At 53.4% G+C, this 25,952-nt stretch overlaps 2 protein-coding genes across 2 annotated transcripts in view; one reads left to right on the forward strand and one right to left on the reverse strand.

Annotated features, from left to right (window-relative positions):
• Positions 1 to 13,686, reverse strand: part of LOC144503448 (natural resistance-associated macrophage protein 1-like) — a 432,123-nt gene extending 418,437 nt beyond the window's left edge. The window contains exon 1 of the mRNA XM_078227769.1: positions 13,602 to 13,686. The gene's annotated coding sequence lies outside the window, so the exon portion shown is untranslated. The remainder of the gene's footprint in view (positions 1 to 13,601) is intronic.
• Positions 1 to 25,952, forward strand: part of LOC144504067 (SPRY domain-containing protein 3-like) — a 450,173-nt gene that overhangs the window by 62,996 nt on the left and 361,225 nt on the right. The window lies entirely within an intron of this gene.

Genomic DNA, 25,952 nt, shown 5'->3' on the forward strand with positions numbered 1-25,952 from the left:
GATTCAACACAGGAAAATCTCACAAAGACAATCGGGTTTGTCCTGGGGAATGTTACAGGTGTTACAGGCTAATAGGCTGGAGGAAATAGATGTTCGAAGGGAGGATGTCCTGGCAGTTTTGAATAAACTGAAGGTCGATAAGTCCCCTGGACCTGATGAAATGTATCCTAGGATTCTTTGGGAGGCAAGGGATGAGATTGCAGAGCCTTTGGCTTTGATCTTTGGGCCCTCGCTGTCCACGGGGATGGTGCCAGAGGACTGGAGAATGGCGAATGTTGTTCCTCTGTTTAAGAAAGGGAATGGAAATGACCCTGGTAATTATAGACCGGTTAGTCTTACTTCGGTGGTTGGTAAATTGATGGAAAAGGTCCTTAGGGATGGGATTTACGACCATTTAGAAAGATGCGGATTAATCCGGGATAGTCAGCACGGATTCGTGAAGGGCAAGTCGTGCCTCACAAATTTGATAGAATTTTTTGAGGAGGTAACTAAGTGTGTTGATGAAGGTAGGGCAGTTGATGTCATATACATGGATTTTAGTAAGGCGTTTGATAAGGTCCCCCATGGTCGGCTTATGATGAAAGTGAGGAGGTGTGGGATAGAGGGAAAGTTGGCCGATTGGATAGGTAACTGGCTGTCTGATCGAAGACAGAGGGTGGTGGTGGATGGAAAATTTTCGGATTGGAGGCAGGTTGCTAGCGGAGTGCCGCAGGGATCAGTGCTTGGTCCTCTGCTCTTTGTGATTTTTATTAATGACTTAGAGGAGGGGGCTGAAGGATGGATCAGTAAATTTGCTGATGACACCAAGATTGGTGGAGTAGTGGATGAGGTGGAGGGCTGTTGTAGGCTGCAAAGAGACATAGATAGGATGCAAAGTTGGGCTGAAAAATGGCAAATGGAGTTTAACCCTGATAAATGTGAGGTGATTCATTTTGGTAGGACTAATTTAAATGTGGATTACAGGGTCAAAGGTAGGGTTCTGAAGACTGTGGAGGAACAGAGAGATCTTGGGGTCCATATCCACAGATCTCTAAAGGTTGCCACTCAAGTGGATAGAGCTGTGAAGAAGGCATATAGTGTGTGAGCTGTTATTAACAGGGGGTTGGAGTTTAAGAGCCGTGGGGTTATGCTGCAACTGTACAGGACCTTGGTGAGACCACATTTGGAATATTGTGTGCAGTTCTGGTCACCTCACTATAAGAAGGATGTGGAAGCGCTGGAAAGAGTGCAGAGGAGATTTACCAGGATGCTGCCTGGTTTGGAGGGTAGGTCTTATGAGGAAAGGTTGAGGGAGCTAGGGCTGTTCTCTCTGGAGCGGAGGAGGCTGAGGGGAGACTTAATAGAGGTTTATAAAATGATGAAGGGGATAGATAGAGTGAACGTTCAAAGACTATTTCCTCGGGTGGATGGAGCTATTACAAGGGGGCATAACTATCGGGTTCGTGGTGGGAGATACAGGAAGGATATCAGAGGTAGGTTCTTTACGCAGAGAGTGGTTGGGGTGTGGAATGGACTGCCTGCAGTGATAGTGGAGTCAGACACTTTAGGAACATTTAAGCGGTTATTGGATAGGCACATGGAGCACACCAGGATGATAGGGAGTGGGATAGCTTGATCTTGGTTTCAGATAAAGCTCGGCACAACATCGTGGGCCGAAGGGCCTGTTCTGTGCTGTACTGTTCTATGTTCTATGAATGAGGACTGCATCAAACTGGAGGATGTTAATAAACTGGCAGAGTGAGCTGGAATAGGGTTCTGTGGATAAGAAAGTGGATACCTGCTCTGTGGAAAAAAAATGTTTCACTCGGGTAGAGGGACAGAGAGAACAAAGAACAAAGAACAAAGAAAATTACAGCAGAGGAACAGGCCCTTCAGCCCTCCAAGCCTGCACCGACCATGCTGCCCGACTTAACTAAAGCCCCCTACCCTTCTGGGGACCATATCCCTCTATTCCCATCCTATTCATGTATTTATCAAGCCGCCCCTTAAAAGTCACGACCGTATCCGCTTCCACTATCTCCCCCAGCAGCGAGTTCCAGGCACCCACCACCCTCTGTGTAAAAGACTTGCCTCGTACATCTCCTTTAAACCTTGCCCTCCGCACCTTAAACCTATGCCCCCGAGTAATTGACTTCCACCCTGGGAAAAAGCTTCTGACTATCCACTCTGTCCATGCCCCTCATAATCTTGTAGACTTGTAGAGAGTGGCTTTATAAATACACACATCATCACCAGTTAATAAGATTATTAAAGCTATTAAAAATCAGACAAAGAATTGGGGTTCATATCCCCAGGGACAACATTTAAAAGCAGAGAAGTCATGTTTAGTTTGTATAGATTCTGAGGGGTGATTTAACAGAGGATTTTAAACTCAGGAATGGGTTTGATGGGTCAAAATTATTTCCACTGTGGGCAGCATCAGGATGAGAGGCCTTCGATGTAAACTCGAATCTGATGAATCCAATGGAGAAACTTTGCCCAGATACCAGTGAGAAGGTGTAACTCGCTCCCAAAGGGAATGGTTGAGATGGATAGTATGGACAGATCTCAGGCGAAACTGGATAAATGGACGAGGGAGATAGGAATGGGTGAGCAGCGACTTGGGTGGATCTCAAACACTGGCACAAGCAGCTTAGCTGAATAGACCATTTCCGTGTTTTAAATTTGATCTAATTCAATATAGGAAGAATCCATTATCGTGATGTTAGCTACAGGGTAAATGTTAGCCAGAATACAGGGACAGAGGGAGGCCATTCAACCCCTCAAACCTGTTAAATCAGGAACAGGAGGAGGCCATTCAGTCCCTCAAACCTGTTACATTAACCTTGGAGGCCGTTCAGTCCCTCTACCCATCTCATTCCAGTAGAACATAGAACATAGAAAGCCACAGCACAAACAGGCCCTTCGGCCCACAAGTTGCGCCGATCACATCCCCACCTCTAGGCCTATCTATAGCCCTCAATCCCATTAAATCCCATGTACTCATCCAGAAGTCTCTTAAAAGACCCCAACGAGTTTGCCTCCACCACCACCGACGTCAGCCGATTCCACTCACCCACCACCCTCTGAGTGAAAAACTTACCCCTGACATCTCCTCTGTACCTACCCCCCAGCACCTTAAACCTGTGTCCTCTCGTAGCAACCATTTCAGCCCTTGGAAATAGCCTCTGAGAGTCTACCCTATCCAGACCTCTCAACATCTTGTAAACCTCTATCAGGTCACCTCTCATCCTTCGTCTCTCCAGGGAGAAGAGACCAAGCTCCCTCAACCTATCCTCATAAGGCATGCCCCCCAATCCAGGCAACATCCTTGTAAATCTCCTCTGCACCCTTTCAATGGCTTCAACATCTTTCCTGTAATGAGGTGACCAGAACTGCGCGCAGTACTCCAAGTGGGGTCTAACCAGGGTCCTATAAAGCTGCAGCATTATCTCCCGACTCCTAAACTCAATCCCTCGATTAATGAAGGCCAGTACGCCGTACGCCTTCTTGACCGCATCCTCCACCTGCGAGGCCGATTTAAGAGTTCTATGGACCCGGACCCCAAGGTCCTTCTGATCCTCTACACTGCTAAGAATGGTACCCTTCATATTATACTGCTGCTTCATCCCATTGGATCTGCCAAAATGGATCACTACACACTTATCCGGGTTGAAGTCCATCTGCCACTTCTCCGCCCAGTCTTGCATTCTATCTATGTCTCGCTGCAACTTCTGACATCCCTCCAAACTATCCACAACACCACCTACCTTGGTGTCGTCAGCAAACTTACCAACCCATCCCTCCACTTCCTCATCCAGGTCATTTATGAAAATGACAAAAAGCAAGGGTCCCAGAACAGATCCCTGGGGCACTCCACTGGTCACTGACCTCCATGCAGAGAAAGACCCCTCCACAGCCACTCTCTGCCTTCTGCAGGCAAGCCAGTTCTGGATCCACAAGGCAACAGCCCCTTGGATCCCATGCCCTCTCACTTTCTCAAGAAGTCTTGCATGGGGGACCTTATCGAACGCCTTGCTGAAGTCCATATAGACCACATCCACCGCTCTTCCTTCGTCAATGTGTTTGGTCACATTTTCAAAGAACTCAACCAGGCTCGTAAGGCACGACCTGCCCTTGACAAAGCCGTGCTGACTACTTTTGATCATACTAAACTTCTCTAGATGATCATAAATCCTGTCTCTCAGGATCCTCTCCATCAACTTACCAACCACTGAGGTTAGACTCACCGGTCGGTAATTTCCCGGGCTGTCCCTGTTCCCTTTCTTGAATATAGGGACCACATCTGCAATCCTCCAATCCTCCGGAACCTCTCCCGTCTCCATCGACGATGCAAAGATCATCGCCAAAGGCTCCGCAATCTCCTCCCTCGCCTCCCACAGTAACCTGGGGTACATCCCATCCGGTCCCGGCGACTTACCAACCTTGATGCCATTCAATAGTTCCAACACATCCTCTTTCTTTATGTCCACATGCTCGATCCTTTCTGTCCACCGCAAACCAGCAGTACAACCACCCAGATCCCTTTCCACCGTGAATACCGAGGTAAAGTATTCATTAAGCAGCTCCGCCATTTCTAACGGTTCCGCACAAACTTTTCCCCCTTCACCTTTTAAGGGTCCTATGCCTTCATATCTCATCCTTTTACTCTTGACATATTTGTAGAAAGCCTTGGGATTCTCCTTAATCTTACCCGCCAAGGTCTTCTCATGACCCCTTCTCGCTCTCCTAATTTCCTTCTTAAGCTCCTTCCTACATCCCGTATACTCCTCTAAATCCTTAACACCTCCTAGCTCTCTGAACCTTCTGTACGCCTCTCTTTTCTTATTCACCAGGTTCATCACAACCTTCGTGCACCACGGTTCCCGTACCCTACCAACACCCCCCTGTCTCATCGGAACGTTGTCATGCAGAGCTCCAGACAAACATTCCTTGAAAATCCTCCACTTTCCTTCGGTACTTTTCCCCAAGAATGCCTCCTTCCAATTTACCCGTCTAATTTCCTCCCTGATGACACTGTATTTCCCTTTACTCCAGAGAAACACTTTCCTAGCCTGCCTGATCCTATCTCTTTCCAATGCTATCGTGAAGGAGATAGAATTATGATCGCTATCCCCAAGATGCTCACCCACCGAGAGGGTGGTAGGTTTGTAAGTGCTCCTTTAAGGAGTGTAGCAGCTCACCATAATGATGTGAGGTTGAAGAAAGATGTTTAAAATTTAAATGCTATTTTCTGAAATAAACAAATTCACCCTCAGGCGAAGGATTTGTGAATTTTGTAAACCACCAACAAACTTGAAACAATGATGAGACCTCTCCGTCTCCTCGAAAAGCACCCACCCACAGAAAGCCTTCACCACAAAACCAATCTCCTAACCTCAGATCAAACCCTCAGTTGTTCCCAGGTCAGGGTTTGGAATCTCTGATGGGATTTGTTCTGGTGGCTTGGAGCAATAGGATACAGGGGGATACAGTTAACTTGGAAATGTTTGTTTGCTGGGTTTTCTTTGGAACAGTTTCCAGTCAGAATGGGGATTTGCAGCGTCTCCGAGAATGGGCCAACCTGACTGAAGCTGTCACTGAAAGAGTTGTTCATCCGGGTCACCATCTTCAATCACCAGTTCAATCCTCAATAGCGATCCACGTATACACATAGGAAATAGGAGCAGGAGTAGGCCATTCGGCCCTTCGAGCCTGCTCCATAAGAACATAAGAACATAAGAAATAGGAGCAGGAGTAGGCCATCTAGCCCCTCGAGCCTGCCCCGCCATTCAACAAGATCATGGCTGATCTGATAGTGGTTTAGTTCCACTTACCCGCCTGCTCCCCATAACCCTTAATTCCCTTATTGATCAGAAATCTATCTACCTGCGTCTTAAACATATTTAACGAGGTAGCCTCCACTGCTTCAATGGGCAGAGAATTCCAGAGATTCACTACCCTCTGAGAGAAGAAGTTCCTCCTCAAACTGACCTAAACTGACTCCCCCTTATTTTGAGGCTGTGTCCCCTAGTTCTTGTTTCCTTTCTAAGTGGAAAGAATCTCTCTGCCTCTACCCTGTCTAGCCCCTTCATTATCTTATATGTCTCTATAAGATCTCCCCTCAGCCTTCTAAACTCCAATGAGTACAGGCCCAATCTACTCAATCTCTCCTCATAAGCTAACCCCCTCATCTCCGGTATCAACCTGGTGAACCTTCTCTGTACTCCCTCCAAGGCCAATACATCCTTCCGCAAATAAGGGGACCAAAATTGCACACAGTACTCCAGTTGTGGCCTCACCAGTACCTTGTACAATTGCAGCAAGACCTCCCTGCTTTTATACTCCATCCCCTTTGCGATAAAGGCCAACATTCCATTTGCCTTCTTGATCACCTGCTGCACCTGAAAACTGAGTTTTTGCGATTCATGCACAAGGACCCCCAGGTCCCTCTGCACAGTAGCATGTTGTAATTTTTCACCATTTAAATAATAGTCCATTTTACTATTATTCCTTCCAAGGTGGATAACCTCACACTTGTCAACGTTATACTCCATCTGTCAGATCCTCGCCCACTTACTTAGCCTATCCAAATCTCTCTGCAGACTTTCCGCATCCTCCACGCAATTCGCTTTCCCACTCATCTTTGTATCATCCGCAAACTTTGTTACCCTACACTCGGTCCCCTCCTCCAGATCGTCTATGTATATGGTAAACAGTTGAGGCCCCAGCACCGATCCCTGCGGCAGGCCACTAGTCACTAACTGCCAACCAGAAAAGCACCCATTTATTCCAACTCTCTGCTTCCTGTTAGGTAGCCAATCCCCAATCCACGCTAACACTTTACCCCCAACTCCGTGTACCCTAATCTTCTGCAGCAACCTTTTGTGAGGCACCTTATCGAATGCCCTCTAGAAATCCAAAAACACCACATCCACCGGTTCCCCTCCGTCAACCGCACTCTAGCTATTACTGTTGCACAACTTTCTGCACTCTCCTTTCCTTCTCTATGAATGGTATGCTTTACCTGTATAGCGCGCAAGAAACAATACTTTTCACTGTGTACTCATACATGTGACAATAATAAGAAATAAATAAAATCAAATAAATCAGAATCTCATCGAACCTTATAAAATTCTAACAGGACTAGACAGGGTAGATGCAAGAAGGATGTTCCCGATGGTGGGAGAGTTCCAGAACCAGGGGTCACAGTCTGAGGATTCGCGGTAGGCCATTGAGGACTGAAGTGAGGAGACATTTCTTCACCCAAAGAGTGGTGAGCTTGTGGAATTTATTACCACAGGAAGTAGTTGAGGCCAAAATATTGAATGTTTTAAAGAAGCAGTTAGATATCGCACTTGGCTAATCATCCAACTCAATAGCCTGATCCCGCCTCTCCCCATATTCTTTGATCCCCTCCGCCCCAAGTGCGATATCTAACTGCTTCTTTAAAACATTCAATATTTTGGCCTCAACTACTTCCTGTGGTAATAAATTCCACAGGCTCACCACTCTTTGGGTGAAGAAATGTCTCCTCACTTCAGTCCTCAATGGCCTACCGCGAATCCTCAGACTGTGACCCCTGGTTCTGGAACTCTCCCCACCATCGAGAACATCCTTCTTGCATCTACCCTGTCTAGTCCTGTTAGAATTTTATAAGGTTCGATGAGATTCTGATTTATTTGATTTTATTTATTTGATTTTATTTATTTCTTATTATTGTCACATGTATGAGTATACAGTGAAAAGTATTGTTTCTTGCGCGCTATACAGGTAAAGCATACCATTCATAGAGAAGGAAAGGAGAGTGCAGAAAGTTGTGCAACAGTAATAGCTAGGGTGTAGAGAAAGATCAACTTAATGCGAGGTAGGATCATTCAAGAATCTGATGACAACAGGGAAGAAGCTGTTCTTGAGTCGGTTGGTACATAACCTCAGACTTTTGTATCTTTTTCCCAATGGAAGAAGGTGGAAGAGAGAATGTCCGGGGTGTGTGGGGTCCTTAATTATGCTGGCTGCTTTGCTGAGGCAGCGGGAAGTGCAGACAGAGTCAATGGATAGGAGGCTGGTTTGCGTGATGGATTAGGCTACATTCACGGCCTTTTGTAGTTTCTTGCGGTCTTGGGCAGAGCAGGAGCCATACCAAGCTGTGATACAACCAGAAAGAATGCTTTCTATGGTGCATTTGTAAAAGTTGGTGAGAGTCATAGCTGACATGCCAAATTTCCTTAGTCTTCTGAGAAAGTAGAGGCGTTGGTGGGCTTTCTTAACTATAATGTTGGCATGTAGGGAAGGACATTGCTGGTGATCTGGACACCTAAAAACTTGAAGCTCTCGACCCTTTCTACTTTATCCCCATTGATGCAGACAGGGGCATGTTCTCCACTCCGCTTGCTGAAGTCGATGACTATCTCCTTCGTTTTGTTGACATTGAGGGAGAGATTATTGTTGCCGCACCAGTTCACCAGATTCTCTATCTCATTCCTGTACTCTGTCTCATCATTGTTTGAGATCTGACCCACTACGGTGATGTCATCAGCAAACTTGGAAATTGAGTTGGAGGGAATTTGGCCGCACAGTCAGAGGTGTATAAGGAGTATAGTAGGGGGCTGAGGACACAGCCTTGTGGGGCACCAGTGTTGAAGATAATCGTGGAGGAGGTGTTGTTGCCTATGCTCACTGGCTGCGGTCTGTGGGTTAGGAAGTTTAGGATCCAGTTGCAGATGGAGGAGCTGAGGCCACGAAGTTTGGAGATGAGTCTCGTAGGAATAATGGTGTTCGTGGTGTTCTGAGGCAGCAGTGCCAAATCTCTTAAAGTTTCAGGGAGAACAAGAGGAAGTTTCTAAAATTATATGTGTGCTCAGGATGTGGGTGTCGTTGGCAATGCAATTGGGTTGCCCATCCCTGCCTGCCCCGCTTTATCCTGAGAGCTTCCTGAGGAAGTCGCACTGTGGTTCACACTGGGTGGGATTGATAAATCCAAAGGGAATCAGAGTGATGTAAGTCCAAAAAATAAAGACAATCTGTGAATTACTTTCACATTTTATTTCCTGTTTGCATGGAGATAATAAAGAGACCATTTTATGGACAGAACAATCCCAGAACATCAATGTGCTCCTGACCAGACAATCAGATTGTTGTGGGTGGATTGAGGGAATAAAATCGACCTCACAACACCAAGGACAACCGCTGTTCCCTTCTCCAAAATAGTACCAATTATCCTTTACACCCACAACAGCGAGGACGACAGTTTAACATCTCAGAGGAAGATGGCACCATCAGCAGCTCAGCTCTTCCATGGAGCTTCTCCTGACCGTGTGGCACTCCCTCAGTCCGGACCCTCTGACAGTGCGGCACTCCCTCAGTCCTGACCCTCTGACAGTGCGGCACTCCCTCAGTCCGGACCCTCTGACAGTGCGGCACTCCCTCAGTCCTGACCCTCTGACAGTGCGGCACTCCCTCAGTCCTGACCCTCTGACAGTGCGGCACTCCCTCAGTCCTGACCCTCTGACAGTGCGGCACTCCCTCAGTACTGATCCTCGGACAGTGCGGCACTCCCTCAGTACTGACCCTCTGACAGTGTGGCACTCCCTCAGTACTGACCCTCTGACAGTGCGGCACTCCCTCAGTACTGACCCTCTGACAGTGCGGCACTCCCTCAGTACTGATCCTCTGACAGTACGTCACTCCCTCAGTACTGACCCTCTGACAGTGCGGCACTCCCTCAGTACTGACCCTCTGACAGTGCGAGATTCCCTCAGTACTGACCCTCTGACAGTGCAGCACTCCCTCAGTACTGACCCTCTGACAGTGCGGCACTTCCTCAGTACTGACCCTCTGACAGTGCGGCACTCCCTCAGTACCGACCCTCTGACAGTGCGGCACTTCCTCAGCGCTGACCCTCTGACAGTGACACACTCCCTCAGCCCTGACCCTCTGACAGTGCGGCACTTCCTCAGCGCTGACCCTCTGACAGTGCGGCACTCCCTCAGTACTGACCCTCTGACAGTGCGGCACTCCCTCAGTACTGATCCTCTGACAGTGCGGCACTCCCTCAGTACTGACCCTCTGACAGTGCAGCACTCCCTTTACTGAATGACTGTCAGTGCAGCAGTACCTCAGTACTGACCCTCTGAAAGTGCGGCGCTCCCTCAGTACTGACCCTCTGACAGTGCGGCACTCCCTCAGTACTGACCCTCTGACAGTGCGGCACTCCCTCAGTACTGATCCTCTGACAGTGCGGCACTCCCTCAGTACTGATCCTCTGACAGTGCGGCACTCCCTCAGCGCAGACCCTCTGACAGTGGCACACTCCCATAGTACTGACCCTCTGTCAGTGCAGCACTCCCTCAGTACTGACCCTCTGACAGTGCAGCACTCCCTCAGTACTGACCTTCTGACAGTGCGGTGCTCCATCAGTACTGACCTTCTGACAGTGCGGCACTCCCTCAGCACTGACCCTCTGACAGTGCGGCACTCCCTCAGTACTGACCCCCTGACAGTGCGGCACTCCCTCAGTACGGACCCTCTGACAGAGCAGCACTCCCTCAGTACTGACCCTCTGACAGAGCAGCACTCCCTCAGTACTGACCCTCTGACAGTGTGGCACTCCCTCAGTACTGACCCTCTGACAGTGTGGGACTCCCTCAGTACTGACCCTCTGACAGTGCGGCACTCCCTCAGTACTGACCCTCTGACAGTGCGTCACTCCCTCAGTACTGATCCTCTGACAGTGCGGCACTCCCTCAGTACTGACACTCTGACAGTGCAGCACTCCCTCAGTACTGACCCTCTGACAGTGCGGCACTCCCTCAGTACTGACCCTCTGACAGTGCGGCACTCCCTCAGTACTGACCCTCTGACAGTGCGGCACTCCCTCAGAACTGACCCTCTGACATTGCAGGACTCCCTCAGTACTGACCCTCTGACAGAGCAGCACTCCCTCAGTACTGACCCTCTGACAGTGCAGCACTCCCTTTACTGAATGACTGTCAGTGCAGCAGTACCTCAGTACTGACCCTCTGAAAGTGCGGCGCTCCCTCAGTACTGACCCTCTGACAGTGCGGCACTCCCTCAGTACTGACCCTCTGACAGTGCGGCACTCCCTCAGTACTGATCCTCTGACAGTGCGGCACTCCCTCAGTACTGATCCTCTGACAGTGCGGCACTCCCTCAGCGCAGACCCTCTGACAGTGGCACACTCCCATAGTACTGACCCTCTGTCAGTGCAGCACTCCCTCAGTACTGACCCTCTGACAGTGCAGCACTCCCTCAGTACTGACCTTCTGACAGTGCGGTGCTCCATCAGTACTGACCTTCTGACAGTGCGGCACTCCCTCAGCACTGACCCTCTGACAGTGCGGCACTCCCTCAGTACTGACCCCCTGACAGTGCGGCACTCCCTCAGTACGGACCCTCTGACAGAGCAGCACTCCCTCAGTACTGACCCTCTGACAGAGCAGCACTCCCTCAGTACTGACCCTCTGACAGTGTGGCACTCCCTCAGTACTGACCCTCTGACAGTGTGGGACTCCCTCAGTACTGACCCTCTGACAGTGCGGCACTCCCTCAGTACTGACCCTCTGACAGTGCGTCACTCCCTCAGTACTGATCCTCTGACAGTGCGGCACTCCCTCAGTACTGACACTCTGACAGTGCAGCACTCCCTCAGTACTGACCCTCTGACAGTGCGGCACTCCCTCAGTACTGACCCTCTGACAGTGCGGCACTCCCTCAGTACTGACCCTCTGACAGTGCGGCACTCCCTCAGAACTGACCCTCTGACATTGCAGGACTCCCTCAGTACTGACCCTCTGACAGAGCAGCACTCCCTCAGTACTGACCCTGTGACAGTGCGGCACTCCCTCAGTACTGACCCTGTGACAGTGCAGGACTCCCTCAGTACTGACCCTCTGACAGTGCGGCACTTCCTCAGCGCTGACCCTCTGACAGTGACACACTCCCTCAGCCCTGACCCTCTGACAGTGCAGCACTTCCTCAGCGCTGACCCTCTGACAGTGCAGCACTCCCTCAGCACTGATCCTCTGACAGTGCGGCACTCCCTCAGTACTGATCCTCTGACAGCACGGCACTCCCTCAGTACTGACCCTCTGACAGTGGCACACTCCCATAGTACTGACCCTCTGTCAGTGCGGCACTCCCTCAGTACTGACCCTCTGACAGTGCGGCACTCCCCCGTACTGACCCTGTGACAGTGCAGCACTCCCTCAGTACTGACCCTCTGACAGTGCGGCACTCCCTCAGTACTGACACTCTGACAGTGCGGCACTCCCTCAGTACTGACCCTCTGACAGTGCGGCACTCCCTCAGTACTGATCCTCTGACAGTGCGGCACTCCCTCAGTACTGATCCTCTGACAGTGCGGCACTCCCTCAGTACTGACCCTCTGACAGTGCGGCACTCCTTCTGTACCGACCCTCTGACAGTGCGGCTCTTCCTCAGCGCTGACCCTCTGACAGTGACACACTCCCTCAGCCCTGACCCTCTGACAGTGCGGCACTTCCTCAGCGCTGACTCTCTGACAGTGACACACTCCCTCAGCGCTGACCCTCTGACAATGCGGCACTCCCTTTACTGAATGACTGTCAGTGCAGCAGTACCTCAGTACTGACCCTCTGACAGTGCGGCACTCCCTCAGTACGGACCCTCTGACAGTGCGGTACTCCCTCAGTACTGATCCTCTGACAGTGCGGCACTCCCTCAGCACTGACCCTCTGACAGTGCGGCACTCCCTCAGTACTGACCCTCTGTCAGTGCAGCACTCCCTCAGTACTGACCCTGTGACAGTGCGGCACTCCCTCAGCACTGACCCTCTGACAGTGCGGCACTCCCTCAGTACTGACCCTATGACAGTGCGGCACTCCCTCAGTACTGACCTTCTGACAGTGCGGCACTCCCATAGCACTGACCCTCTGACAGTGACACACTCCCACCGTACTGACCCTCTGACAGTGCAGCACTCCCTCAGTACTAACCCTCTGTCAGTGCGGCACTCCCTCAGTACTGACCCTCTGACAGCGCAGCACTCCCTCTGTACTGATCCCCTGATAGTGCGGCACTCCCTCAGTACTGACCTTCTGACAGTGCGGCACACCCTCAGTACTGACCCTCTGACAGTGCGACACTCCCTCTGTACTGATCCCCTGATAGTGCGGCACTCCCTCAGTACTGACCTTCTGACAGTGCGGCACTCCCTCAGTACTGACCCTCTGACAGAGCAGCACTCCCTCAGTACTGACCCTCTGACAGTGCGGCACTCCCTCAGTACTGATCCTGTGACAGTGCAGCACTCCCTCAGTACTGACCCTCTGACATTGCAGGATTCCCTCAGTACTGACCCTCTGATAGTGCAGCACTCCCTCAGTACTGACCCTGTGACAGTGCAGCACTCCCTCAGTACTGACCCTCTGGCAGTGCGGCACTCCCTCAGTACTGATCCTCTGACAGTGCGGCACTCCCTCAGTACTGACCCTCTGACAGTGCGGCACTCCCATAGTACTGACCCTCTGTCAGTGCGGCACTCCCTCAGTACTGACCCTCTGACAGTGCGGCACTCCCTCAGTACTGACCCTCTGACAGTGCGGCACTCCCTCAGTCCTGACCCTCTGACAGTGCGGCACTCCCTCAGTCCTGACCCTCTGACAGTGCGGCACTCCCTCAGTCCTGACCCTCTGACAGTGCGGCATTCCCTCAGTACTGATCCTCTGACAGTGCGGCACTCCCTCAGTACTGACCCTCTGACAGTGTGGCACTCCCTCAGTACTGACCCTCTGACAGTGCGGCACTCCCTCAGTACTGACCCTCTGACAGTGCGGCACTCCCTCAGTACTGATCCTCTGAAAGTACGTCACTCCCTCAGTACTGACCCTCTGACAGTGCGGCACTCCCTCAGTACTGACCCTCTGACAGTGCGAGATTCCCTCAGTACTGACCCTCTGACAGTGCGGCACTCCCTCAGTACCGACCCTCTGACAGTGCGGCACTTCCTCAGCGCTGACCCTCTGACAGTGACACACTCCCTCAGCCCTGACCCTCTGACAGTGCGGCACTTCCTCAGCGCTGACCCTCTGACAGTGCGGTACTCCCTCAGTACTGACCCTCTGACAGTGCGGCACTCCCTCAGTACTGATCCTCTGACAGTGCGGCACTCCCTCAGTACTGACCCTCTGACAGTGCAGCACTCCCTTTACTGAATGACTGTCAGTGCAGCAGTACCTCAGTACTGACCCTCTGAAAGTGCGGCGCTCCCTCAGTACTGACCCTCTGACAGTGCGGCACTCCCTCAGTACTGACCCTCTGACAGTGCGGCACTCCCTCAGTACTGATCCTCTGACAGTGCGGCACTCCCTCAGTACTGATCCTCTGACAGTGCGGCACTCCCTCAGCGCAGACCCTCTGACAGTGGCACACTCCCATAGTACTAACCCTCTGTCAGTGCAGCACTCCCTCAGTACTGACCCTCTGACAGTGCAGCACTCCCTCAGTACTGACCTTCTGACAGTGCGGTGCTCCATCAGTACTGACCTTCTGACAGTGCAGCACTCCCTCAGCACTGACCCTCTGACAGTGCGGCACTCCCTCAGTACTGACCCCCTGACAGTGCGGCACCTCCTCAGTACGGACCCTCTGACAGAGCAGCACTCCCTCAGTACTGACCCTCTGACAGAGCAGCACTCCCTCAGTACTGACCCTCTGACAGTGCGGCACTCCCTCAGTACTGACCCTCTGACAGTGTGGGACTCCCTCAGTACTGACCCTCTGACAGTGCGGCACTCCCTCAGTACTGACCCTCTGACAGTGCGTCACTCCCTCAGTACTGATCCTCTGACAGTGCGGCACTCCCTCAGTACTGACACTCTGACAGTGCAGCACTCCCTCAGTACTGACCCTCTGACAGTGCGGCACTCCCTCAGTACTGACCCTCTGACAGTGCGGCACTCCCTCAGTACTGACCCTCTGACAGTGCGGCACTCCCTCAGAACTGACCCTCTGACATTGCAGGACTCCCTCAGTACTGACCCTCTGACAGAGCAGCACTCCCTCAGTACTGACCCTGTGACAGTGCGGCACTCCCTCAGTACTGACCCTGTGACAGTGCAGGACTCCCTCAGTACCGACCCTCTGACAGTGCGGCACTTCCTCAGCGCTGACCCTCTGACAGTGACACACTCCCTCAGCCCTGACCCTCTGACAGTGCAGCACTTCCTCAGCGCTGACCCTCTGACAGTGCAGCACTCCCTCAGCACTGATCCTCTGACAGTGCGGCACTCCCTCAGTACTGATCCTCTGACAGCGCGGCACTCCCTCAGTACTGACCCTCTGACAGTGGCACACTCCCATAGTACTGACCTTCTGTCAGTGCGGCACTCCCTCAGTACTGACCCTCTGACAGTGCGGCACTCCCCCGTACTGACCCTGTGACAGTGCAGCACTCCCTCAGTACTGACCCTCTGACAGTGCGGCACTCCCTCAGTACTGACACTCTGACAGTGCGGCACTCCCTCAGTACTGACCCTCTGACAGTGCGGCACTCCCTCAGTACTGATCTTCTGACAGTGCGGCACTGCCTCAGTACTGATCCTCTGACAGTGCGGCACTCCCTCAGTACTGACCCTCTGACAGTGCGGCACTCCTTCTGTACCGACCCTCTGACAGTGCGGCTCTTCCTCAGCGCTGACCCTCTGACAGTGACACACTCCCTCAGCCCTGACCCTCTGACAGTGCGGCACTTCCTCAGCGCTGACTCTCTGACAGTGACACACTCCCTCAGCGCTGACCCTCTGACAATGCGGCACTCCCTTTACTGAATGACTGTCAGTGCAGCAGTACCTCAGTACTGACCCTCTGACAGTGCGGCACTCCCTCAGTACGGACCCTCTGACAGTGCGGTACTCCCTCAGTACTGATCCTCTGACAGTGCGGCACTCCCTCAGCACTGACCCTCTGACAGTGCGGCACTCCCTCAGTACTGACCCTCTGTCAGTGCAGCACTCCCTCAGTACTGACCCTGTGACAGTGCGGCACTCCCTCAGCACTGACCCTCTGACAGTGCGGCACTCCCTCAGTACTGACCCTATGACAGTGCGGCACTCCCTCAGTACTGACCTTCTGACAGTGCGGCACTCCCATAGCACTGACCCTCTGACAGTGACACACTCCCACCGTACTGACCCTCTGACAGTGCAGCACTCCCTCAGTACTAACCCTCTGTCAGTGCGGCACTCCCTCAGTACTGACCCTCTGACAGCGCAGCACTCCCTCTGTACTGATCCCCTGATAGTGCGGCACTCCCTCAGTACTGACCTTCTGACAGTGCGGCACTCCCTCAGTACTGACCCTCTGACAGTGCGACACTCCCTCTGTACTGATCCCCTGATAGTGCGGCACTCCCTCAGTACTGACCTTCTGACAGTGCGGCACTCCCTCAGTACTGACCCTCTGACAGAGCAGCACTCCCTCAGTACTGACCCTCTGACAGTGCGGCACTCCCTCAGTACTGATCCTGTGACAGTGCAGCACTCCCTCAGTACTGACCCTCTGACATTGCAGGATTCCCTCAGTACTGACCCTCTGACAGTGCAGCACTCCCTCAGTACTGACCCTGTGACAGTGCAGCACTCCCTCAGTACTGACCCTCTGGCAGTGCGGCACTCCCTCAGTACTGATCCTCTGACAGTGCGGCACTCCCTCAGTACTGACCCTCTGACAGTGCGGCACTCCCATAGTACTGACCCTCTGTCAGTGCGGCACTCCCTCAGTACTGACCCTCTGACAGTGCGGCACTCCCTCAGTACTGACCCTCTGACAGTGCGGCACTCCCTCAGTCCTGACCCTCTGACAGTGCGGCACTCCCTCAGTCCTGACCCTCTGACAGTGCGGCACTCCCTCAGTCCTGACCCTCTGACAGTGCGGCATTCCCTCAGTACTGATCCTCTGACAGTGCGGCACTCCCTCAGTACTGACCCTCTGACAGTGTGGCACTCCCTCAGTACTGACCCTCTGACAGTGCGGCACTCCCTCAGTACTGACCCTCTGACAGTGCGGCACTCCCTCAGTACTGATCCTCTGACAGTACGTCACTCCCTCAGTACTGACCCTCTGACAGTGCGGCACTCCCTCAGTACTGACCCTCTGACAGTGCGAGATTCCCTCAGTACTGACCCTCTGACAGTGCGGCACTCCCTCAGTACCGACCCTCTGACAGTGCGGCACTTCCTCAGCGCTGACCCTCTGACAGTGACACACTCCCTCAGCCCTGACCCTCTGACAGTGCGGCACTTCCTCAGCGCTGACCCTCTGACAGTGCGGCACTCCCTCAGTACTGACCCTCTGACAGTGCGGCACTCCCTCAGTACTGATCCTCTGACAGTGCGGCACTCCCTCAGTACTGACCCTCTGACAGTGCAGCACTCCCTTTACTGAATGACTGTCAGTGCAGCAGTACCTCAGTACTGACCCTCTGAAAGTGCGGCGCTCCCTCAGTACTGACCCTCTGACAGTGCGGCACTCCCTCAGTACTGACCCTCTGACAGTGCGGCACTCCCTCAGTACTGATCCTCTGACAGTGCGGCACTCCCTCAGTACTGATCCTCTGACAGTGCGGCACTCCCCCGTACTGACCCTGTGACAGTGCAGCACTCCCTCAGTACTGACCCTCTGACAGTGCGGCACTCCCTCAGTACTGACACTCTGACAGTGCGGCACTCCCTCAGTACTGACCCTCTGACAGTGCGGCACTCCCTCAGTACTGATCCTCTGACAGTGCGGCACTCCCTCAGTACTGATCCTCTGACAGTGCGGCACTCCCTCAGTACTGACCCTCTGACAGTGCGGCACTCCTTCTGTACCGACCCTCTGACAGTGCGGCTCTTCCTCAGCGCTGACCCTCTGACAGTGACACACTCCCTCAGCCCTGACCCTCTGACAGTGCGGCACTTCCTCAGCGCTGACTCTCTGACAGTGACACACTCCCTCAGCGCTGACCCTCTGACAATGCGGCACTCCCTTTACTGAATGACTGTCAGTGCAGCAGTACCTCAGTACTGACCCTCTGACAGTGCGGCACTCCCTCAGTACGGACCCTCTGACAGTGCGGTACTCCCTCAGTACTGATCCTCTGACAGTGCGGCACTCCCTCAGCACTGACCCTCTGACAGTGCGGCACTCCCTCAGTACTGACCCTCTGTCAGTGCAGCACTCCCTCAGTACTGACCCTGTGACAGTGCGGCACTCCCTCAGCACTGACCCTCTGACAGTGCGGCACTCCCTCAGTACTGACCCTATGACAGTGCGGCACTCCCTCAGTACTGACCTTCTGACAGTGCGGCACTCCCATAGCACTGACCCTCTGACAGTGACACACTCCCACCGTACTGACCCTCTGACAGTGCAGCACTCCCTCAGTACTAACCCTCTGTCAGTGCGGCACTCCCTCAGTACTGACCCTCTGACAGCGCAGCACTCCCTCTGTACTGATCCCCTGATAGTGCGGCACTCCCTCAGTACTGACCTTCTGACAGTGCGGCACTCCCTCAGTACTGACCCTCTGACAGTGCGACACTCCCTCTGTACTGATCCCCTGATAGTGCGGCACTCCCTCAGTACTGACCTTCTGACAGTGCGGCACTCCCTCAGTACTGACCCTCTGACAGAGCAGCACTCCCTCAGTACTGACCCTCTGACAGTGCGGCACTCCCTCAGTACTGATCCTGTGACAGTGCAGCACTCCCTCAGTACTGACCCTCTGACATTGCAGGATTCCCTCAGTACTGACCCTCTGACAGTGCAGCACTCCCTCAGTACTGACCCTGTGACAGTGCAGCACTCCCTCAGTACTGACCCTCTGGCAGTGCGGCACTCCCTCAGTACTGATCCTCTGACAGTGCGGCACTCCCTCAGTACTGACCCTCTGACAGTGCGGCACTCCCATAGTACTGACCCTCTGTCAGTGCGGCACTACCTCAGTACTGACCCTCTGACAGTGCGGCACTCCCTCAGTACTGACCCTCTGACGGTGCGGCACTCCCTCAGTCCTGACCCTCTGACAGTGCGGCACTCCCTCAGTCCTGACCCTCTGACAGTGCGGCACTCCCTCAGTCCTGACCCTCTGACAGTGCGGCATTCCCTCAGTACTGATCCTCTGACAGTGCGGCACTCCCTCAGTACTGACCCTCTGACAGTGTGGCACTCCCTCAGTACTGACCCTCTGACAGTGCGGCACTCCCTCAGTACTGACCCTCTGACAGTGCGGCACTCCCTCAGTACTGATCCTCTGACAGTACGTCACTCCCTCAGTACTGACCCTCTGACAGTGCGGCACTCCCTCAGTACTGACCCTCTGACAGTGCGAGATTCCCTCAGTACTGACCCTCTGACAGTGCGGCACTCCCTCAGTACCGACCCTCTGACAGTGCGGCACTTCCTCAGCGCTGACCCTCTGACAGTGACACACTCCCTCAGCCCTGACCCTCTGACAGTGCGGCACTTCCTCAGCGCTGACCCTCTGACAGTGCGGCACTCCCTCAGTACTGACCCTCTGACAGTGCGGCACTCCCTCAGTACTGATCCTCTGACAGTGCGGCACTCCCTCAGTACTGACCCCCTGACAGTGCAGCACTCCCTTTACTGAATGACTGTCAGTGCAGCAGTACCTCAGTACTGACCCTCTGAAAGTGCGGCGCTCCCTCAGTACTGACCCTCTGACAGTGCGGCACTCCCTCAGTACTGACCCTCTGACAGTGCGGCACTCCCTCAGTACTGATCCTCTGACAGTGCGGCACTCCCTCAGTACTGATCCTCTGACAGTGCGGCACTCCCTCAGCGCAGACCCTCTGACAGTGGCACACTCCCATAGTACTGACCCTCTGTCAGTGCAGCACTCCCTCAGTACTGACCCTCTGACAGTGCAGCACTCCCTCAGTACTGACCTTCTGACAGTGCGGTGCTCCATCAGTACTGACCTTCTGACAGTGCGGCACTCCCTCAGCACTGACCCTCTGACAGTGCGGCACTCCCTCAGTACTGACCCCCTGACAGTGCGGCACTCCCTCAGTACTGACCCTCTGACAGTGCAGCACTCCATCACTTCTGACCCTCTGACAGTGCAGCATTCCCTCAGTACTGACCCTGTGACAGTGCAGCACTCCCTCAGTACTGACCCTCTGACAGTGCGGCACTCCCTCAGTACTGACTCTCTGACAGTGCGGCACTCCCTCAGTACTGACCCTCTGACAGTGCAGCACTCCCTCAGTACTGACCCTCTGACAGTGCAGCACTCCCTCAGTACTGACCCTCTGACAGTGCAGCACTCCCTCAGTACTGACCCTCTGACAGTGCAGCACTCCCTCAGTACTGACCCTCTGACAGTGCAGCACTCCCTCAGTACTGACCCTCTGACAGTGCGGCACTCCCTCAGTACCGACCCTCTGACAGTGCGGCACTTCCTCAGCGCTGACCCTCTGACAGTGACACACTCCCTCAGCCCTGACCCTCTGACAGTGCGGCACTTCCTCAGCGCTGACCCTCTGACAGTGCGGCACTCCCTCAGTACTGACCCTCTGACAGTGCGGCACTCCCTCAGTACTGATCCTCTGACAGTGCGGCACTCCCTCAGTACTGACCCTCTGACAGTGCAGCACTCCCTTTACTGAATGACTGTCAGTGCAGCAGTACCTCAGTACTGACCCTCTGAAAGTGCGGCGCTCCCTCAGTACTGACCCTCTGACAGTGCGGCACTCCCTCAGTACTGACCCTCTGACAGTGCGGCACTCCCTCAGTACTGATCCTCTGACAGTGCGGCACTCCCTCAGTACTGATCCTCTGACAGTGCGGCACTCCCCCGTACTGACCCTGTGACAGTGCAGCACTCCCTCAGTACTGACCCTCTGACAGTGCGGCACTCCCTCAGTACTGACACTCTGACAGTGCGGCACTCCCTCAGTACTGACCCTCTGACAGTGCGGCACTCCCTCAGTACTGATCCTCTGACAGTGCGGCACTCCCTCAGTACTGATCCTCTGACAGTGCGGCACTCCCTCAGTACTGACCCTCTGACAGTGCGGCACTCCTTCTGTACCGACCCTCTGACAGTGCGGCTCTTCCTCAGCGCTGACCCTCTGACAGTGACACACTCCCTCAGCCCTGACCCTCTGACAGTGCGGCACTTCCTCAGCGCTGACTCTCTGACAGTGACACACTCCCTCAGCGCTGACCCTCTGACAATGCGGCACTCCCTTTACTGAATGACTGTCAGTGCAGCAGTACCTCAGTACTGACCCTCTGACAGTGCGGCACTCCCTCAGTACGGACCCTCTGACAGTGCGGTACTCCCTCAGTACTGATCCTCTGACAGTGCGGCACTCCCTCAGCACTGACCCTCTGACAGTGCGGCACTCCCTCAGTACTGACCCTCTGTCAGTGCAGCACTCCCTCAGTACTGACCCTGTGACAGTGCGGCACTCCCTCAGCACTGACCCTCTGACAGTGCGGCACTCCCTCAGTACTGACCCTATGACAGTGCGGCACTCCCTCAGTACTGACCTTCTGACAGTGCGGCACTCCCATAGCACTGACCCTCTGACAGTGACACACTCCCACCGTACTGACCCTCTGACAGTGCAGCACTCCCTCAGTACTAACCCTCTGTCAGTGCGGCACTCCCTCAGTACTGACCCTCTGACAGCGCAGCACTCCCTCTGTACTGATCCCCTGATAGTGCGGCACTCCCTCAGTACTGACCTTCTGACAGTGCGGCACTCCCTCAGTACTGACCCTCTGACAGTGCGACACTCCCTCTGTACTGATCCCCTGATAGTGCGGCACTCCCTCAGCACTGACCTTCTGACAGTGCGGCACTCCCTCAGTACTGACCCTCTGACAGAGCAGCACTCCCTCAGTACTGACCCTCTGACAGTGCGGCACTCCCTCAGTACTGATCCTGTGACAGTGCAGCACTCCCTCAGTACTGACCCTCTGACATTGCAGGATTCCCTCAGTACTGACCCTCTGACAGTGCAGCACTACCTCAGTACTGACCCTGTGACAGTGCAGCACTCCCTCAGTACTGACCCTCTGGCAGTGCGGCACTCCCTCAGTACTGATCCTCTGACAGTGCGGCACTCCCTCAGTACTGACCCTCTGACAGTGCGGCACTCCCATAGTACTGACCCTCTGTCAGTGCGGCACTACCTCAGTACTGACCCTCTGACAGTGCGGCACTCCCTCAGTACTGACCCTCTGACGGTGCGGCACTCCCTCAGTCCTGACCCTCTGACAGTGCGGCACTCCCTCAGTCCTGACCCTCTGACAGTGCGGCACTCCCTCAGTCCTGACCCTCTGACAGTGCGGCATTCCCTCAGTACTGATCCTCTGACAGTGCGGCACTCCCTCAGTACTGACCCTCTGACAGTGTGGCACTCCCTCAGTACTGACCCTCTGACAGTGCGGCACTCCCTCAGTACTGACCCTCTGACAGTGCGGCACTCCCTCAGTACTGATCCTCTGACAGTACGTCACTCCCTCAGTACTGACCCTCTGACAGTGCGGCACTCCCTCAGTACTGACCCTCTGACAGTGCGAGATTCCCTCAGTACTGACCCTCTGACAGTGCGGCACTCCCTCAGTACCGACCCTCTGACAGTGCGGCACTTCCTCAGCGCTGACCCTCTGACAGTGACACACTCCCTCAGCCCTGACCCTCTGACAGTGCGGCACTTCCTCAGCGCTGACCCTCTGACAGTGCGGCACTCCCTCAGTACTGACCCTCTGACAGTGCGGCACTCCCTCAGTACTGATCCTCTGACAGTGCGGCACTCCCTCAGTACTGACCCTCTGACAGTGCAGCACTCCCTTTACTGAATGACTGTCAGTGCAGCAGTACCTCAGTACTGACCCTCTGAAAGTGCGGCGCTCCCTCAGTACTGACCCTCTGACAGTGCGGCACTCCCTCAGTACTGATCCTCTGACAGTGCGGCACTCCCTCAGCGCAGACCCTCTGACAGTGGCACACTCCCATAGTACTGACCCTCTGTCAGTGCAGCACTCCCTCAGTACTGACCCTCTGACAGTGCAGCACTCCCTCAGTACTGACCTTCTGACAGTGCGGTGCTCCATCAGTACTGACCTTCTGACAGTGCGGCACTCCCTCAGCACTGACCCTCTGACAGTGCGGCACTCCCTCAGTACTGACCCCCTGACAGTGCGGCACTCCCTCAGTACTGACCCTCTGACAGTGCAGCACTCCCTCACTACTGACCCTCTGACAGTGCAGCATTCCCTCAGTACTGACCCTGTGACAGTGCAGCACTCCCTCAGTACTGACCCTCTGACAGTGCGGCACTCCCTCAGTACTGACTCTCTGACAGTGCGGCACTCCCTCAGTACTGACCCTCTGACAGTGCAGCACTCCCTCAGTACTGACCCTCTGACAGTGCAGCACTCCCTCAGTACTGACCCTCTGACAGTGCAGCACTCCCTCAGTACTGACCCTCTGACAGTGCAGCACTCCCTCAGTACTGACCCTCTGACAGTGCAGCACTCCCTCAGTACTGACCCTCTGACAGTGCAGCACTCCCTCAGTGCTGCACTGAGGCGGAACAGCCAGGGTTTTTGGCACAGGTCTTCTGAATATTTTCCATCTGGCAGCTTTCATGGATATTTTTTCAGTTTTATTATTTTGAGTAACACAACTTGAGAGGCAAGAGTTCGAGAAGGGCAAGGCCATGGATTGACGTTTTAAAATTCATTCACAGATTGTTGGTGTTGCTGGCTGGGACAGCACTTACTGCCCATCCCTGACTCCCCTCCATTTCAGAGGGCAGTTGTGAGTCAAACACATGTCACATGTAGGCCAGACCGGGTAATGACGGCAGATTTCCTTCCCTAAAGGACATTCCTGAACCAGATGGGTTTTTACAACAATCGACGATGGCTTCATGGTCATCAGTAGATTTTAATTCCAGATTTTTTTATTCAATTTAAATTTCAACACCTGCCGTGCTGGGATTCGAACCCAGGTCCTCAAACCTTGGGATCTGGGGATTACTAGTCCTTTGAAAATATGGGTGAGAATTTGAAAAGCAAGACACTCACAGCTTTGTCACAGGTCGTGGGGGCAGCTACAATCAGACTTCCATCAAGTCCAGAATCCGAGTACTGAACCGAGTACAGAGAGAATGCATTCACTGAACATTGTCCCATTGTTTTTGAGAATCTTTGATCTCTGTTCTCCACATTACATTTGACAGACACTGAAAGCAGCTTCATGTCTTGGGCAAGGGAGCTTGGAACACAAGAAGCACAAACACTGCTCTTTTGGGTTGTTTTATGTGTTGGAAAATCTCTTGTTTTTAATATGTTGTTGGTAGATTTTCCACAAGACGAAGTTCTTCATTAACTGCTGCAGCCCAACACACCAGGAGCAGAAACCATCGCAAGCCTCGTGGATGAGGAGAGGTGACCATTCTTTGTGAGAATATCCCCAAACTAGTGCATGTTTCTGTTTGGTGTTATCGTACACATGTTTTACCCTCTTTGGGGTACTCTGTTCGACATGATGTGGAGATGCTGGCGTTGGACTGGGGTGAACACAGTAAGAGTTTTAACACCACCAGGTTAAAGTCCAACAGGTTTATTTGGTAGCCAACACCATCAGCTTTCGGAGCGCTGCTCCTTCGTCAACAACCCAGTGCTGTACCTGTCCTGGGAGTGTTTGATGGGGACAGTGTAGAGGGAGCTTTACTCTGTATCTAACCCCGTACTGTACCTGTTCTGGGAGTGTTTGATGGGGACAGTGTAGAGGGAGCTTTACTCTGTATCTAACCCCGTACTGTACCTGTTCTGGGAGTGTTTGATGGGGACAGTGTAGAGGGAGTTTACTCTGTATCGAACCCCGTGCTGTACCTGTCCTGGGAGTGTTTGATGAGGGACAGTGGAGAGGGAGATTTACTCTGTATCTAACCCCGTGCTGTACCTATCCTGGGAGTGTTTGATGGGGGACAGTGTAGAGAGAGCTTTACTCTGTATCTAACCCACCCCGTACTGTACCTGTCCTGGGAGTGTTTGATGGGGACAGTGTAGAGGGAGCTTTACTCTGTATCTAACAGAGTACAGTAAGAGTTTTAACAACATCAGGTTGAAGTCCAACAGGTTTATTTGGTAGCAAACACCATTAGCTTTCGGAGCGCTGCTCCTTCGTCAGCTGGAGTGGAAATGTGCTCTCAAACAGGGCACAGAGACACAAAAATCAAGTTACAGAATACTGATTAGAATGCAAATCCCTACAACCAGCCAGATCTTAAAGATACAGACAATGTGGGTGGAGGGAGCATTAAGCACAGGTTAAAGAGATGTGTATTGTCTCCAGAGAGAGTAGCCCACAAGTCCAGGAGGCAAGCTGTGGGGGTTATTGATAATGTGACATAAATCCAACATCCCGGTTTAGGCTGTCCTCATGTGTGCGGAACGTGGCTTTCAGTTTCTGCTCAGCGACTCTGCGCTGTCGTGTGTCGTGAAGGCTGCCTTGGAGAACGCTTACCTGAAGATCAGAGGCTGAATGTCCGTGACTGCTGAAGTGCTCCCCCACAGGAAGAGAACAGTCTTGCCTGGTGATTGTCGAGCGGTGTTTATTCATCCGTTGTCGTAGCGTCTGCATGGTTTCCCCAATGTACCATGCCTCGGGACATCCTTTCCTGCAGCGTATCAGGTGGACAACGTTGGCCAAGTTGCAAGAGTAGGTACCGTGCACCTGGTAGATGGTGACAATCACCAGGCAAGACTGTTCTCTTCCTGTGGGGGAGCACTTCAGCAGTCACGGGCATTCAGCCTCTGATCTTCAGGTAAGCGTTCTCCAAGGCGGCCTTCACGACACACGACAGCGCAGAGTCGCTGAGCAGAAACTGATAGCCAAGTTCCGCACACATGAGGACGGCCTAAACCGGGATGTTGGATTTATGTCA

Source organism: Mustelus asterias, chromosome 14, assembly GCF_964213995.1.
Source record: "Mustelus asterias chromosome 14, sMusAst1.hap1.1, whole genome shotgun sequence".
Classification (NCBI taxonomy): domain Eukaryota; kingdom Metazoa; phylum Chordata; class Chondrichthyes; order Carcharhiniformes; family Triakidae; genus Mustelus; species Mustelus asterias.